The sequence below is a fragment of the Rhinoderma darwinii genome, chromosome 2 (assembly GCF_050947455.1).
Source record: "Rhinoderma darwinii isolate aRhiDar2 chromosome 2, aRhiDar2.hap1, whole genome shotgun sequence".
Classification (NCBI taxonomy): Eukaryota; Metazoa; Chordata; class Amphibia; order Anura; family Rhinodermatidae; genus Rhinoderma; species Rhinoderma darwinii.
In genome coordinates, this window is record NC_134688.1 from 460436595 (window position 1) to 460450483 (window position 13889).

Below are 13889 nucleotides of genomic sequence, written 5' to 3' on the forward strand. Positions count from 1 at the left end.
TAACATTCAGAGAGGTAAAGAGATGCCTGATACATAGATACTTATATAAATCCCTATTCGGGATAGAGTACTCCGACACCAGGTCAGAGAACGCCCGCAGAGTGCTACCCGTGAACAGCTTGTGTATGTGGGAGACTCCAGATGATATCCAATTGTCCAGAGACACCCCCGGGAGCTCCGAGGTCAGGAATTTCAAAGGTAAATTTTTTATAGGTGTAAGAGCCGATGAGGGGAGATATGTTGAGTAGTGTTTCCAAGCTTTAAGTGAAGCTGAGATAGGCGGGGACATTACCCCGGAAGGCTTAATGTTTACCTTGGGGTTTACCCTCAGGAGTGATAAAAGAGGTTGCTCTATTATGGTCTGCTCTATTTGGGCCCATTGTTTTGAGGGCGTAGACGTACACCAAAATTTTAGCTGATCAAGAATAACCGCCCGGTAGTATCTCTGGACATCCGGCACCCCCATCCCCCCCTTCCTCCAGTGTCTGTACATCGTGTGCATCCTGATTCGTGGTTTTTTGTGCGCCCATATAAAATTATTCAGCAATCTCTGGAGCTCTCTCAAATACGAGTTAGGAAGGGGTATTATCACCGTACGAAATTGATACAAGATTATGGGAATGATCATCATTTTAATGACCGCGATTCTGCCAGCCCAGGACGTGCTGACATGGGAGTATGATGCCAATTGTTGAGGAATGGTTTGCAATAATGGGCTAAAGTTGTGATTAAAAAGGAGATTAGTGGACTTGGTAAGAGAAATGCAGAGATACGAAATTTTAAGGGGATTCCATTGAAAGGGAAATGTACTTCGTATGGAGGCTTGGACATGTAAAGGGAGACCCACATTCAGCAAGTGGGACTTGTTGCAGTTAACCTTATAGTATGACACCTCCCCAAATTTGTCTAGCGTCTTTTGAGCTTCTGTCAGAGAAGCTAGCGGATTTGTTAAGGAGAGAATCACATCGTCCGCATATAGCCCTATTTTATGCAGGGTGTGACCAACTTGAATTCCCTGAATATCAGTGTTTTGCCGGATTGCCGCCGCTAATGGCTCCATTACTAAAGCAAATATCAGGGGGGAGAGTGGGCATCCCTGTCGAGTACCATTAGTAATGGGGAATGGCGTGGAAAAGAAGCCTGATGCCAAGACTCGGGCGGAAGGGTTAGAATATAACGCTAGGATCGCAGATTTAATCCATCCTGTAAATCCGAATTTGATAAGGATCGCTTCCAGGTATCCCCAGTGAACCCTGTCGAATGCCTTCTCCGCGTCCAGAGCTAGGAGCACAGAAGGCACTCGTCGTTTTACAGCCCAGTCTATCAGATTAACATATCGCCTTGTGCCATCAGGTGCCTGCCTACCTGCAACAAATCCCACTTGGTCTTCATGTATAATGGTAGGGAGCAGATTAATCAATCTATTAGATATTACTTTGGCATAAAGTTTAATGTCCACATTCAAAAGTGAAATGGGACGGAAGTTTGCCGGGGAGTCCGGAGACTTCCCAGGTTTTGGGAGTTTGACTATAGTAGCGGACAGCATCTCCTCTGGGAAGGAGCCGACTGCTGCCGCCTTGTTGAACACCCCCACCAGATGTGGGGACAACACCTTCGTAAATTTTTTATAATAATAATTAGTGAACCCATCAGGGCCCGGTGCCTTGTGCTGCGGCAAACTTTTAATGGCTCGGGAGAGCTCCAATTCTGTAAAAGGCGCTTTCAGGGCCGTACCATCGGTTTCTGAGAGGGAAGGGAGATTCAGGCCGCCCAAGAAGTTATTTATATCCTCCGGGGAAGGCTGGTGCGTCGATTGATCCTCTTTCAGATTATACAGACTATAATAATAGTTCCTGAATTGTTCACTTATCTCCTGAGGGTGAGTGATGTGGCCCCCCTGTCGATCTAATAGGTGCGCAGTTCTTTGTTTAGCATTACGCTTTTTGATCATTTTGGCTAGTAAGGCTCCCGTTCTATTCCCTTGAATGTAAAACCCCAGCTGCATGGACTTTGCCAATGACAAATATCTTGACGTAAGCACACTCTGGAGTTGCCCTCTAAGAGCTTTGATGCGGAGGGAAGTGTCCGGAGTTCCCTCTTTTTTATTGAGGGATTCTAAACTATATAATTGGGAGAGAATGTCAGCAGTCGTTTTTTCCCGATGCTTTTTTAATCTAGACGCGGCCTGAATCCCCATTCCCCTCATATACGCCTTATGCGCGTTCCATAGGGAGAAACTATTCTCGGAGGAGGAAGAGTTCACCTCAAAGTATAAATTGAGGTGGTTATTCATAAGATCCTCAGTCATTGGGTGATCTAGGACCAGATCGTTCAATTTCCAAGAAGAAAAGGGAGGGGAGGGGGACGTATCCGAAACCACCAAAGTAATCGGAGCATGGTCAGACCACGATATATCTCCTATCAACGATGTAGACATATATCGCAGGCTTCTTTTACATACCAGGAACATGTCAATTCTAGAATACACCCTATGGGGTGCTGAGAAATACGTAAAGTCACGTTCGTTTCCATGCTGACATCGCCAAATGTCATACAGCTCCTCCCCATGTATCGTGTGGTGTAATTGGGAGCGTGGCCTAAGTGCGTTCGAGGAGTCAATTATAGGGTGCATTACCTCATTAAATTCGCTGCCAATAATTAGTAAACCCTTTTCCACTTTCCGAACTTTACGGAGGATTTTATGGAAGGCCCTGAGTTGATGAGAGTTCGGGAGATATAGATTAACCAAAGTATACGTAATATGATTAATATCACAAATGAGGATCAAAAATCTGCCCTGGGGATCTAAGATCACCTCGTGCTCTTTAAAAACCACCGATTCCTTAATTGCCGTAAGGACTCCTTTGGTTTTCTTGGAGCTATTAGCCTGATAAACATGCGCAAATTTAGAGTGTGTGCATTTAGGGGGGTTGAGTTGCGAGAAATGAGTTTCTTGTGCAAAGAAAACCTCACATTTCAAGTTTAGCGCCTCTTTCCACATCATGTGGCGCTTGAAAGGGCTGTTAAGCCCTTTAACATTCAAGGAGGATATTGTAACCGGCATAGTGTTAAATCTGAAGGTGCGTTAGTGAGAGCTAAATACCTGGTTGTCGCCCGCTGGCTGCGGGTGATCCAAGCAAGACATCTGGATGGACAAAACCTGGCAACGTTAAACATAAAAACCAAAAGCATTAAAGCATAAATGAGAAACACATGGCGCCTACACTGCGCCGAAAGAACCTCCATGGGGGGAGAGAAAAAGGCATCAAGGCAGCATATATCGCGCGTTTATGATCAGACAGTCACCTTTGAGAGTCCGTCCATAGGGTGTCCTTAATTCGTTTCCCACTCGGGGGGAATACGGCGTGGAGATGCTCTTGAAGGGACGGCCACCAGGTTAGTGGTCGGAATATTCCATTGTCGCAGCAGCGATACTCCATCCGAAGGGGACGATATCACATGAGTAGAACCATTCTTATTGACGATCAACTTGACCGGGAATCCCCATTTATACTTAAAATTGTGCTCCCTGAGAGTGACTGTAATTGGTTGGAATTGCTTGCGAAGCATCAACGTAGAAGCAGATAGATCCGGAAAAATCGAGACTTGGGTGTAGGGTTCAGGAAGTTTTCCCAATCTTCTGGACTCTTGAAGGATGCGGTCTTTAGTTTGATAAAAATGTACTCTTGTTAATACATCTCTTGGAGAATCAATAGGAGCTGAGCGGGATTTAGGGATCCTGTGTGTTCTATCTAGAGTCAGGTCTAGAGGAGCTATCGTAGGAGACAAAGCTTTAAACATGTCCTGTAGATAATTCTGCAAGTCCCCAGGGGAGACGGTCTCTGGGACCCCCCGTACCTTCAAGTTATTACGTCTGGATCTATCTTCCTGATCCATTAGTTTGGACTTCAGCCATACCACTTCGTCTTTAAGGGCAGAGTGAGCATCTATAAGCGTGTTATGGGCTGCAGCATAATCACCCATTTTGCGTTCAATGTGGTCGGTGTGGCGCCCCAGATCATCCACCGACGTTTGAATCTGTGACATCATTTTATGTAATGTCTCCGATATTGAGCTTTGCAACGACTGTATTAACCCCTTCATGATAGCAGTAGTAAGGGGTGCATCGTCTGAGATGGCCGCCATTTCAGGAACATTGGTTGCTGTAAGGCCACCCACGCAGGCCGTTAATGGAGCAGGGGACTGTGCTTTCTCCTGCCTTGGGTTTATGCTGTTAGGCGGGGAGGGTGCTGAACGAGTCGCCCCCCGTTTGGCCGGGTTACCCACATCCTCTGTGCTCCCCTGGTTAGATATGTCCCTTTCTGCTGACTGACCTGGGTTAGCCGTTGTTGAGGCACAGGGACGCGTGTCCTCCCTCTCATGAGGCGAGCCGGCGCCATCTTGGATGCGGTCCGTCGCTGGGAAGTAGTCCGGGAGCTTTTTCAGCTCTACCTTTGCTCCCCTCCTCTTAGTCATGTTGCTCCCCGGTGCTAGGAAGTTTAAGGAGTGGAACCCTCGTGATTCCGCTTCTTTTCAAGGCGATCTGTCGCTGTGAGCCGCTTCTTAGCTACTCGGTATGCAGGAGAACTTGTCTTACGCCGCCATCTCAGTCAGCGGCAAGCTCCGCCCCCCGTTACCCATTTCTTATCAGAATGAGGGAGCCACCATTCTTTGAGTTGGTCTAGTATGGCAGCATGGTGATATAACTTCAGATTCGGAACACTAAAACCTCCATCAGATTTATGTTGTGACATCGTTTTTAAAGCTATCCTTGGTTTTTTGCCCGACCAGATAAAGTTAGTCATTTGTTTATGTAGTTGGTTTATTATATGGAGGGGGATAAGAATGGGAATTGTTCGTAATTTATATAGTATAACAGGTAAGGTCATCATTTTATATAACGCAATTCTACCACACCAGGATGGTTCAGATTTACTCATATGATCTAAATCTTTCTGAAGTTGAACGATTAGAGGCTTAAAGTTCTTATCAATCAAGGCCTTGAGTGACGAGGTTAGTTCTATACCTAGATATGGGATAGATTGATCGTGCCATTTAAATGGAAAGGAATGGGTTATAATGTCCTTCATTTGCGGTTGTATGTTTAAACCTAGAAGTAATGATTTATTATCATTGACTTTGTAGTAAGATATGGAGTTAAATATCTTGATTGTTTCTGATACAGTTTGGAGGGAAGATAATGGATTTCTCAAGGCTATTATAATGTCATCTGCAAATAAGCCAATTTTATGAGTAGAATTATTAATTTGTACACCTTGTATTTGAGTGTGTGATCTTATGAGTTCTGCAAAGGGTTCTATTACTAATACAAATATTAAAGGGGAAAGAGGGCATCCTTGTCTTGTGCCATTGGATATGTCAAATTGTTTGGATAACATTCCATTTGTGAGTACCCTCGCTGAGGGGTTAGAGTATAGTGCTTTGATTGCTTGTAAGATCAGGCCATGAAACCCAAACCTTTCTAGAGTCTGAAAAGTATATGTCCAGTTTATTCTATCAAATGCCTTCTCTGCATCTAAAGATAAGAGCAGAGAGGGCGTTCTATTCCTCTCCACCCAATCTATTATGTCAATAAATCGCCTTGTAGCATCAGAGGCTTGTCTGTTTTTAATGAAGCCTACTTGGTCTGGGTTTATCAGACCAGGCAGTATAGTTTCCAATCTATGTGATAGAATTTTTGCATAGAGTTTAATGTCTCCATTTAGCAGAGAGATGGGTCTATAATTGGTGGTTAAAGTCGGGTCTTTATTAGGTTTAGGTATGGTTGTAATTGTAGCTAAAAGCATTTCTTTAGGAAATGATCCTAACTGCATTGCTTCATTAAACACGGTTTCCATGTGAGGGGAGAGTATGTCTTTGAAGGTCGTATAGTATTCATTTGTATAGCCATCTGGGCCTGGGGCTTTAGATCCTTTGAGTGTTGTGACAGCTCTAAGAATTTCTAAGTTTGTGATTGGTTTGTTTAGGTTATTCAGTTGATCGTTGGATAGAGTAGGAAGATTGACTTTGTCAAGAAATGTTTGAATATTTTCAGTAGTTGGTTGAGAAATTGTAGGGTCAGATTTTAAGTTATATAATGATGAGTAATACTCTCCAAAATTATCTGCTATTTCTTTTGGATTAAGAATTTTCTTAGATGTGGTCGGTGAGATCAGATGGGCAATTTTATTTTTCATCTGTATATTTTTAACTCTTTTGGCCATGAAAGCATTGGCTTTATTGTTTAGGCTATAGTATTTCATACGGAGTTTAGTTAAGTTATGTTCATATTTGTATAGTAGTAAGGATCTGAGTTTGTCTCTGGTATGAGTTAATTTTTGGTGGGTAAGAAATGATGGGTTATTTTTTTGTTGTGTTTCTAGACTTCTCAGTTCTGTGGTAATGTCATCCAATTGTTTTTTCCTCTTTTTATTGTGGAATGCTGATATTTTAATAAAAATACCTCGTATGTACGCCTTATGAGCGTTCCAGAGAGTAAATACACTGATATCAGGTGTGGCATTGAGTTCGAAGTAGTCCTTGATCTCTTTCTGAATGAGTTTCTGGGTTTCGGTATGTGCTAGTAGAAAGTTGTTTAGTCTCCATACATTCTCTATTTGTGGAATATGAGGTTCATTCATTTTTATAACTAAAGGTGAATGATCAGACCAAGTTATGTCACCTATCTTGACCTCAGTGCATAGCTGTAGAGAATTTTTATCTGTGAGACAATAGTCTATTCTTGTGTATGTTCTATGTGGAGAAGAATAATATGTGTAGTCCTTTTCGTTGGCATGAAGACATCGCCAAATATCATACAAGTCGTTACTATGTAACCATGACAATAATGTTGAGGGCGATCTCTTGTGCTTAGCTGTTGTATCCATTAATGGATCTGAAATTAGATTTAAATCACCGCATAGAATTAAACTGCCTTTTTGTATTTTTTTAATTTTCCTAAGTACTTTATTAAGAAAATTGATTTGCTTGCTGTTAGGAGCATATACATTACAAATTGTGTATACTCTGTTATTTAGTTTGCATACCAGCACAAGGAACCTCCCTTTTGGGTCAGCTAATACATTTAATTCTTCAAATATTAAAGTAAGTTTAAAAGCAATCAATACTCCTGCCTTTTTCTGTGAGGTATGGGCATGGTATATATGTGGGAAATTGAGATGTTTGATTCTGTGGGCATCTGCTTCTAAAAGATGAGTCTCTTGAGCGCATATAATGTCAACATTTTCTAACTTGCTTTCAGACCAAAGCGAGGATCTTTTGAAGGGGTGATTAAGACCCTTCGTGTTGAGTGATAAGATTTTAATAGTCATTTGTTTTGGAATAATTGACAGCTTTGTGTAGTGTAATATACTTGCAGTTTAGAGGAGTCTGCATCGGATTTGACCAATAGGATTTCATGTTGTATTGAGATGTGATGTTTGATTGACAGTTGGATGGAATATTACGTTCTGTTTTCCTGTGGTGTTCTTGTAGTATGGTGACCTGTTGAAAATAATCAAAACAACAAAAACAAAGAACAAGAAAGTTCAAACCATAAATGTCACAGTGTACAGCCAACATGGCTGAAATGATCGTGGGGTAAGAATTCCAGAGATGGGTGTAGGCCCCCAGCCCCACCTATATACGAAGTCTCAGTCAGGGTCTTTTGAATGTGGCGGTCTTTCATCTCGTTTAGGCCTTGCTTCTTGTATTTCCGGCTTGTCTTGTAGAGGTGATAGTTTAATGTTCCATTTTTTGAGCAGGTTCAGGCCATCTTCTACGTTCCGAATAACAAATGTGTTGTTTCCTTTGGTTATTATGACTTTAGTTGGAAAACCCCATTTATAGAGGATTTTATGTTCTCTCAGAAGCATAGTTAGGGGTTGCATCTTCTTCCTTTCTTGGATAGTGGCTTGTGATAGGTCTTTTGGTTCTGAAGATGATCTGGAGTGTGATGTGAAGTCTTGTTGAAGCAGGGGAGGCTGCCTGCACAAGGATGGTATCAGATCAGTCTTCTGGTATGTGGAGCTGAGTCTTATCTGGTTTTCAGCTCCCTGCACCATGCGGTCTCTGTGGATTCCAGGTCACAGTGCTGTTATCTGCTTGATTTCTCCTCCAGTAGTGAATGATTAACAGAGAGAATCTGTCTTCTGAGTTTAGGATGATTTGCTGATAAGATTTAACACCCTGAGAATGCTTTATCTGTCGCTTTAGTTGTAGGTGGAAGTGGAGCTAGCTCAACACACAGCCATCTCTGCTGCCATCAGGACACGCCCCCCGACACATTCAATTTCTAATGAACGCTACATCTGTATGTTTTATTTGAATTTGTTACTATTATTATGTTATCTAAAATTAAGATTATAATCTTTGTCTTATTATGATTATTCCTATTATTGTAAGTGCAGGTGGGATCCTGGTACCATTGGTGCAATGCTCTGCTTCATTATGTTATATTCATCCTTTCTCTTAATCACTTATACAATATGATTCCTTCGTTCAATGCAGGAGCCGTACAACATGAGCGGACTCTGTGGTTTGCTGCAGATTCTGACAATGTAAAAATCAAAGAAATGATGAATTAGTGGAGTATAAACTCATTGTCATAGGACAATATCGTCACGGTCAGAATTCGGTCTGGAGCTTGTCACTATTGGATACAGCTAGACTAAACTGGAGTCTACGGGCACATCCACTCGTTGCGGTATTGCTGCGTTTTTTCCGTCTGGAATTTCGGACGGAAAAAATGCAGCAGAATACAGTAGCAGTATAGTGAATGAGATTTAACAAATTTCAACCACACGCTGCGTAAAAATTACGACCAGAAATTGACCTGCGGTGGGTATTTTTCGGACCGCAGCATGTCAATTCCACCTGCGGAAAGTAGACTAAATTGCTGCGTTTTTCGGAGGAGATGTGACCATCCCCCAACATTGAGAAAAACGCAGCAAATTAGCAGCAAAGTGAAAACTGCAGGGAATGGTGCATTTTTTGCCACAGCTAAAAGTTTGCTACTTTCAACGGATATGCTGCAGCAATGTTCTGCAGCAATTCCATTGTGTGTGGACAAGCCCTAAGGGCAGTGGCGGATTATCATATGGGCGATTCGGGCGGCCGCCCGGGGCCCGAGGCTCCTAGGGGGCCCATGGCAGCCCGAACCGCACATCATCTTGCAAAGTTACTTATTCAGCGCGCTAGCGCTGCTAACTAACGAAGATGAGGGGAGGAGCAGGGAATTGGCCGGGAAAGGGGTAGGACACGCCTCCCTGACAAGTGCGGGCCGCCGCCATTGAGTAACAGAACAGCGAGGGACGGCTGTTCTGTTACTCCGAATCTGCAAGACGGTCGGTCACCGGCGCTGAGGTCAGTACAGCAGGCTTATCCTCCTTCCCAACTGGTTCCCGACCGCTGGCTGTATTTTTACGGCCAGCGGTCAGGGACGGGTCCTTAAAACCCGAGCCATAGACTTTCTACGGCTCGGGTTTTAACTTGCTGCCCGCGCGATCGGGTCTCCGGCTGTCAGTGACTGCCGGGGACCCTGAGGAAAAGACAGAAGCAGCTTTCGCTGCTTCTGTCTTCTCCGATGTCTTCTTACACAGCGTTCAATGAACGCTGTGTATAGGAATAGAGACAGCAGCAGCGGCGCTGTCTCTATTCCTCCCGGTGATCATGTGACTGTTCACATGATCGCCGGGTGCCGTTAGTGGCAGGCTGCTGCTGGGTCTAACTAGACCCAGCACAGCCCTATTAGTGACAATCGTCACTATGAGAGGGCTGATTTCCCCTGTAACTGGGGCTGCTGTGCAGCTCCAGTTACAGGGGAAAAACATGGTGTAAAAGAAAGAAAAAATATATATAAAGTTCCCCAAAGGTCTTTTTTGACCTTTGAGGAACAGACCACAGTAATAAAAAAATAGGAAAGTAAAGTGCAAAAAAAATGAAATAATAAATACACATAAAATACCCACCCCAATAAAAACCGTCCGTCCCCCCCGCCAATCATTGTTGTAACGCAAGCGCTGACCCAATTACCCTAATATAGACATGTAATATATTAACATTTACGGTAAACAATGACGATTACAAATAAAAGGTCTATTTTAGGGTAAAACTATGTTATTACCCAAAAAAATAGCTGAAACGTAAAAAAGCTTATTTTTTTACTATTATTTTTAAACTTTATGAATAAAAATTCTAAAATAGCAAAAAAGGTGTGTATAAAAACGCTAAAAAAAAAGAAACCTGCATTGTCTACGGAAAAAACGTCGCAAAAATCACGTCGTTTTTATTTCTTTTTTATAAAAATGTGTGTTTGGTGCAACTTTGTAATTACGTTTTATTAAAAAATATTTTCACTTTTTGAGATACAGCTGCTTTGTATCCTGTATCCGTCAGGTCAGCAGGACTGACGGGATCAGTGAAACGGGCCCTGCGCTAAATTATAATCTTAGATGTGATAGATTTGAGGTGGATCCTGCGTGTCACTGATCCTGTCAGTCCTGCTGACCTGACGGATACAGGATACAAAGCAGCTGTATCTCAAAAAGTGAAAATATTTTTTAATAAAACGTAATTACAAAGTTGCACCAAACACACATTTTTATAAAAAATAAATAAAAACGACGTGATTTTTGCGACGTTTTTTCCGTAGACAATGCAGGGTTCGTTTTTTATCGTTTTTATACACACCTTTTTTGCTATTTTACAATTTTTATTCATAAAGTTTATCTATATGGGGCTGTGTGTAACGCTCTCTACGGGGAGGATGTGTGATATATAGAGGGGGCTGTGTATGGCGATATCTATGGGGGTGTGTAATATCTACAGGGGCTGTGTGTATGTGGTGTTTTACAGTGTGTGGTATTATATTCAGGCGCGCAGTGTTTGGTGCTATTATATTTAGGGGTACAGTATGTGGCACCATAATAACTTTATTTTCGTTTATAGGTGTGGAAATGTTGGAAAAGTGAGGAGACGTCTGAGTGGCAAATTCTGCAGAAATGAGTCATGGCCAGGAGAAGTCGTCATGAGCGCTGGACCGGATGGTGAAGAAAAGAGGAAAAAAACTACTAGAATCTGAGACGTCGTCACCTGTGAGTCACTAGATTTATAGAGAATCTGTCACCTCTCCTGACATGTTTATTATAGGAATCCTTGTATTTCACAAAAAGTCTTTCTGCAGTCCAGGACTGATAGACAATTCCCCTTGTCAGGAGGTTGTGTCCCTGCACAGTGTGATACTGTCAGTATGTAGGGACACAGCCCTGTGACAAGGGAAATCGTAACACTGTTAATGCTTGCCCAAAAAAGTAGTGTCAAAAATAGTTACGGCGCGGCAGGGCGGCGGTGAGGAAGGGGGGCCCAAGTTTGGTTAACAGCCCAGGGCCCATGGTCTACTTAATCCGCCACTGCCTAAGGGTCAATGCACACGATGCGTATTATGTGCGGTTTTGCCGCGCGGATTTGCGTTTGGCAAATCCGCAGCGTATTAAAGAACCAGCATAGTCAATGAGATTCCAGGAAATCTCATGTACACACTGCAGTATTTTTCAGGACTGAAATTGACCTGTGGTGCGTTTATTAGAATCCGCAGCGTCAATTCATCTTGCGTTTCCGCTTGCAAATTCTATCTGCCTAGTGGAGAGGAAAATCGCACCAAAATCCGCAGCATAAAAATGCGCCAAGAAACGCATCAAACCGGAAAAACCGCACCAAAAACGCACTATTGCGGTTTTAGCTGCGGAGTTAAATGCATATACCAGCGGTTCTGATGCGGATTTTCCGCATCAAATTACGCAATGTGTGCATTCAGCCTTAGGGATCTCCACCTTAATCGAATAGTCAAATCCAAAATAGTAAACAACAAAAACCTTCACAAATGATCAGGAGCCAAAGAACCCTTCTGCCCAGACAGAGAGTGGCAGTTCTGAGTATATATACAGTGAAGGAAATAAGTATTTGATCCCTTGCTGATTTTGTAAGTTTGCCCACTGTCAAAGACATGAACAGTCTAGAATTTTTAGGCTAGGTTAATTTTACCAGTGAGAGATAGATTATAAAAAAAATAACAGAAAATCACATTGTCAAAATTATATATATTTATTTGCATTGTGCACAGAGAAATAAGTATTTGATCCCTTTGGCAAACAAGACTTAATACTTGGTGGCAAAACCCTTGTTGGCAAGCACAGCAGTCAGATGTTTTTAGTAGTTGATGATGAGGTTTGCACACATGTTAGATGGAATTTTGGCCCACTCCTCTTTGCAGATCATCTGTAAATCATTAAGATTTCGAGGCTGTCGCTTGGCAACTCGGATCTTCAGCTCCCTCCATAAGTTTTCGATGGGATTAAGGTCTGGAGACTGGCTAGGCCACTCCATTACCTTAATTTGCTTCTTTTTGAGCCACTCCTTTGTTGCCTTGGCTGTATGTTTCGGGTCATTGTCGTGCTGGAAGACCCAGCCACTAGCCATTTTTAATGTCCTGGTGGAGGGAAGGAGGTTGTCACTCAGGATTTGACGGTACATGGCTCCATCCATTCTCCCATTGATGCGGTGAAGTAGTCCTGTGCCCTTAGCAGAGAAACACCACCAAAACATAATGTTTCCACCTCCATGCTTGACAGTGGGGACGGTGTTCTTTGGGTCATAGGCAGCATTTCTCTTCCTCCAAACACGGCGAGTTGAGTTAATGCCAAAGAGCTCAATTTTAGTCTCATCTGACCACAGCACCTTCTCCCAATCACTCTCAGAATCATCCAGATGTTCATTTGCAAACTTCAGACGGGCCTGTACATGTGCCTTCTTGAGCAGGGGGACCTTGCGGGCACTGCAGGATTTTAATCCATTACGGCGTAATGTGTTACCAATGGTTTTCTTGGTGACTGTGGTCCCAGCTGCCTTGAGATCATTACCAAGTTCCCCCGTGTAGTTTTCGGCTGAGCTCTCACCTTCCTCAGGATCAAGGATACCCCACGAGGTGAGATTTTGCATGGAGCCCCAGATCGATGTCGATTGACAGTCATTTTGTATGTCTTCCATTTTCTTACTATTGCACCAACAGTTGTCTCCTTCTCACCCAGCGTCTTACTTATGGTTTTGTAGCCCATTCCAGCCTTGTGCAGGTCTATGATCTTGTCCCTGACATCCTTAGAAAGCTCTTTGGTCTTGCCCATGTTGTAGAGGTTAGAGTCAGACTGATTAATTGAGTCTGTGGACAGGAGTCTTTTATACAGGTGACCATGTAAGAGCTGTCTTTACTGCAGGCACCAAGTTAATTTGGAGCGTGTAACTGGTCTGGAGGAGGCTGAACTCTTAATGGTTGGTAAGGGATCAAATACTTATTTCTCTGTGCACAATGCAAATAAATATATATAATTTTGAATATGTGATTTTCTTTTTTTTTTTTTTTTATATATATAATCTATCTCTCACTGGTAAAATTAACCTAGCCTAAAAATTCTAGACTGTTCATGACTTTGACAGAGGGCAAACTTACAAAATCAGCAAGGGATCAAATACTTATTTCCTCCACTGTATATACACCCGACCAAATTTTTCTGTGACAGATTTCCCCACCGTTATAGTCTATGGAAGCTGCTCCTCTATAAGACGACCAAATGCTTTTTTGAGAAAGTTTTTCAGTGGGAACCCTTTTGAAAAAAAACACAATTTGGAGTTTGGACGTGTGCGGTAAATCATCTTGATGCGCGTCCGCACTGCACCCCATCACAGGACCAGAGAGAGCAGGAGGAGCAGCATTTCTAGCACCACAGAGCGTCAAAGAAGAGGAAGGGTGAGAATGGAGTGTGTCAGAGAAGAGAAGGGTGCAGCACGCATCATGCAGCACTGAACACCCCAGTGTGATATCTGCGCAAGGGAACCTGCAG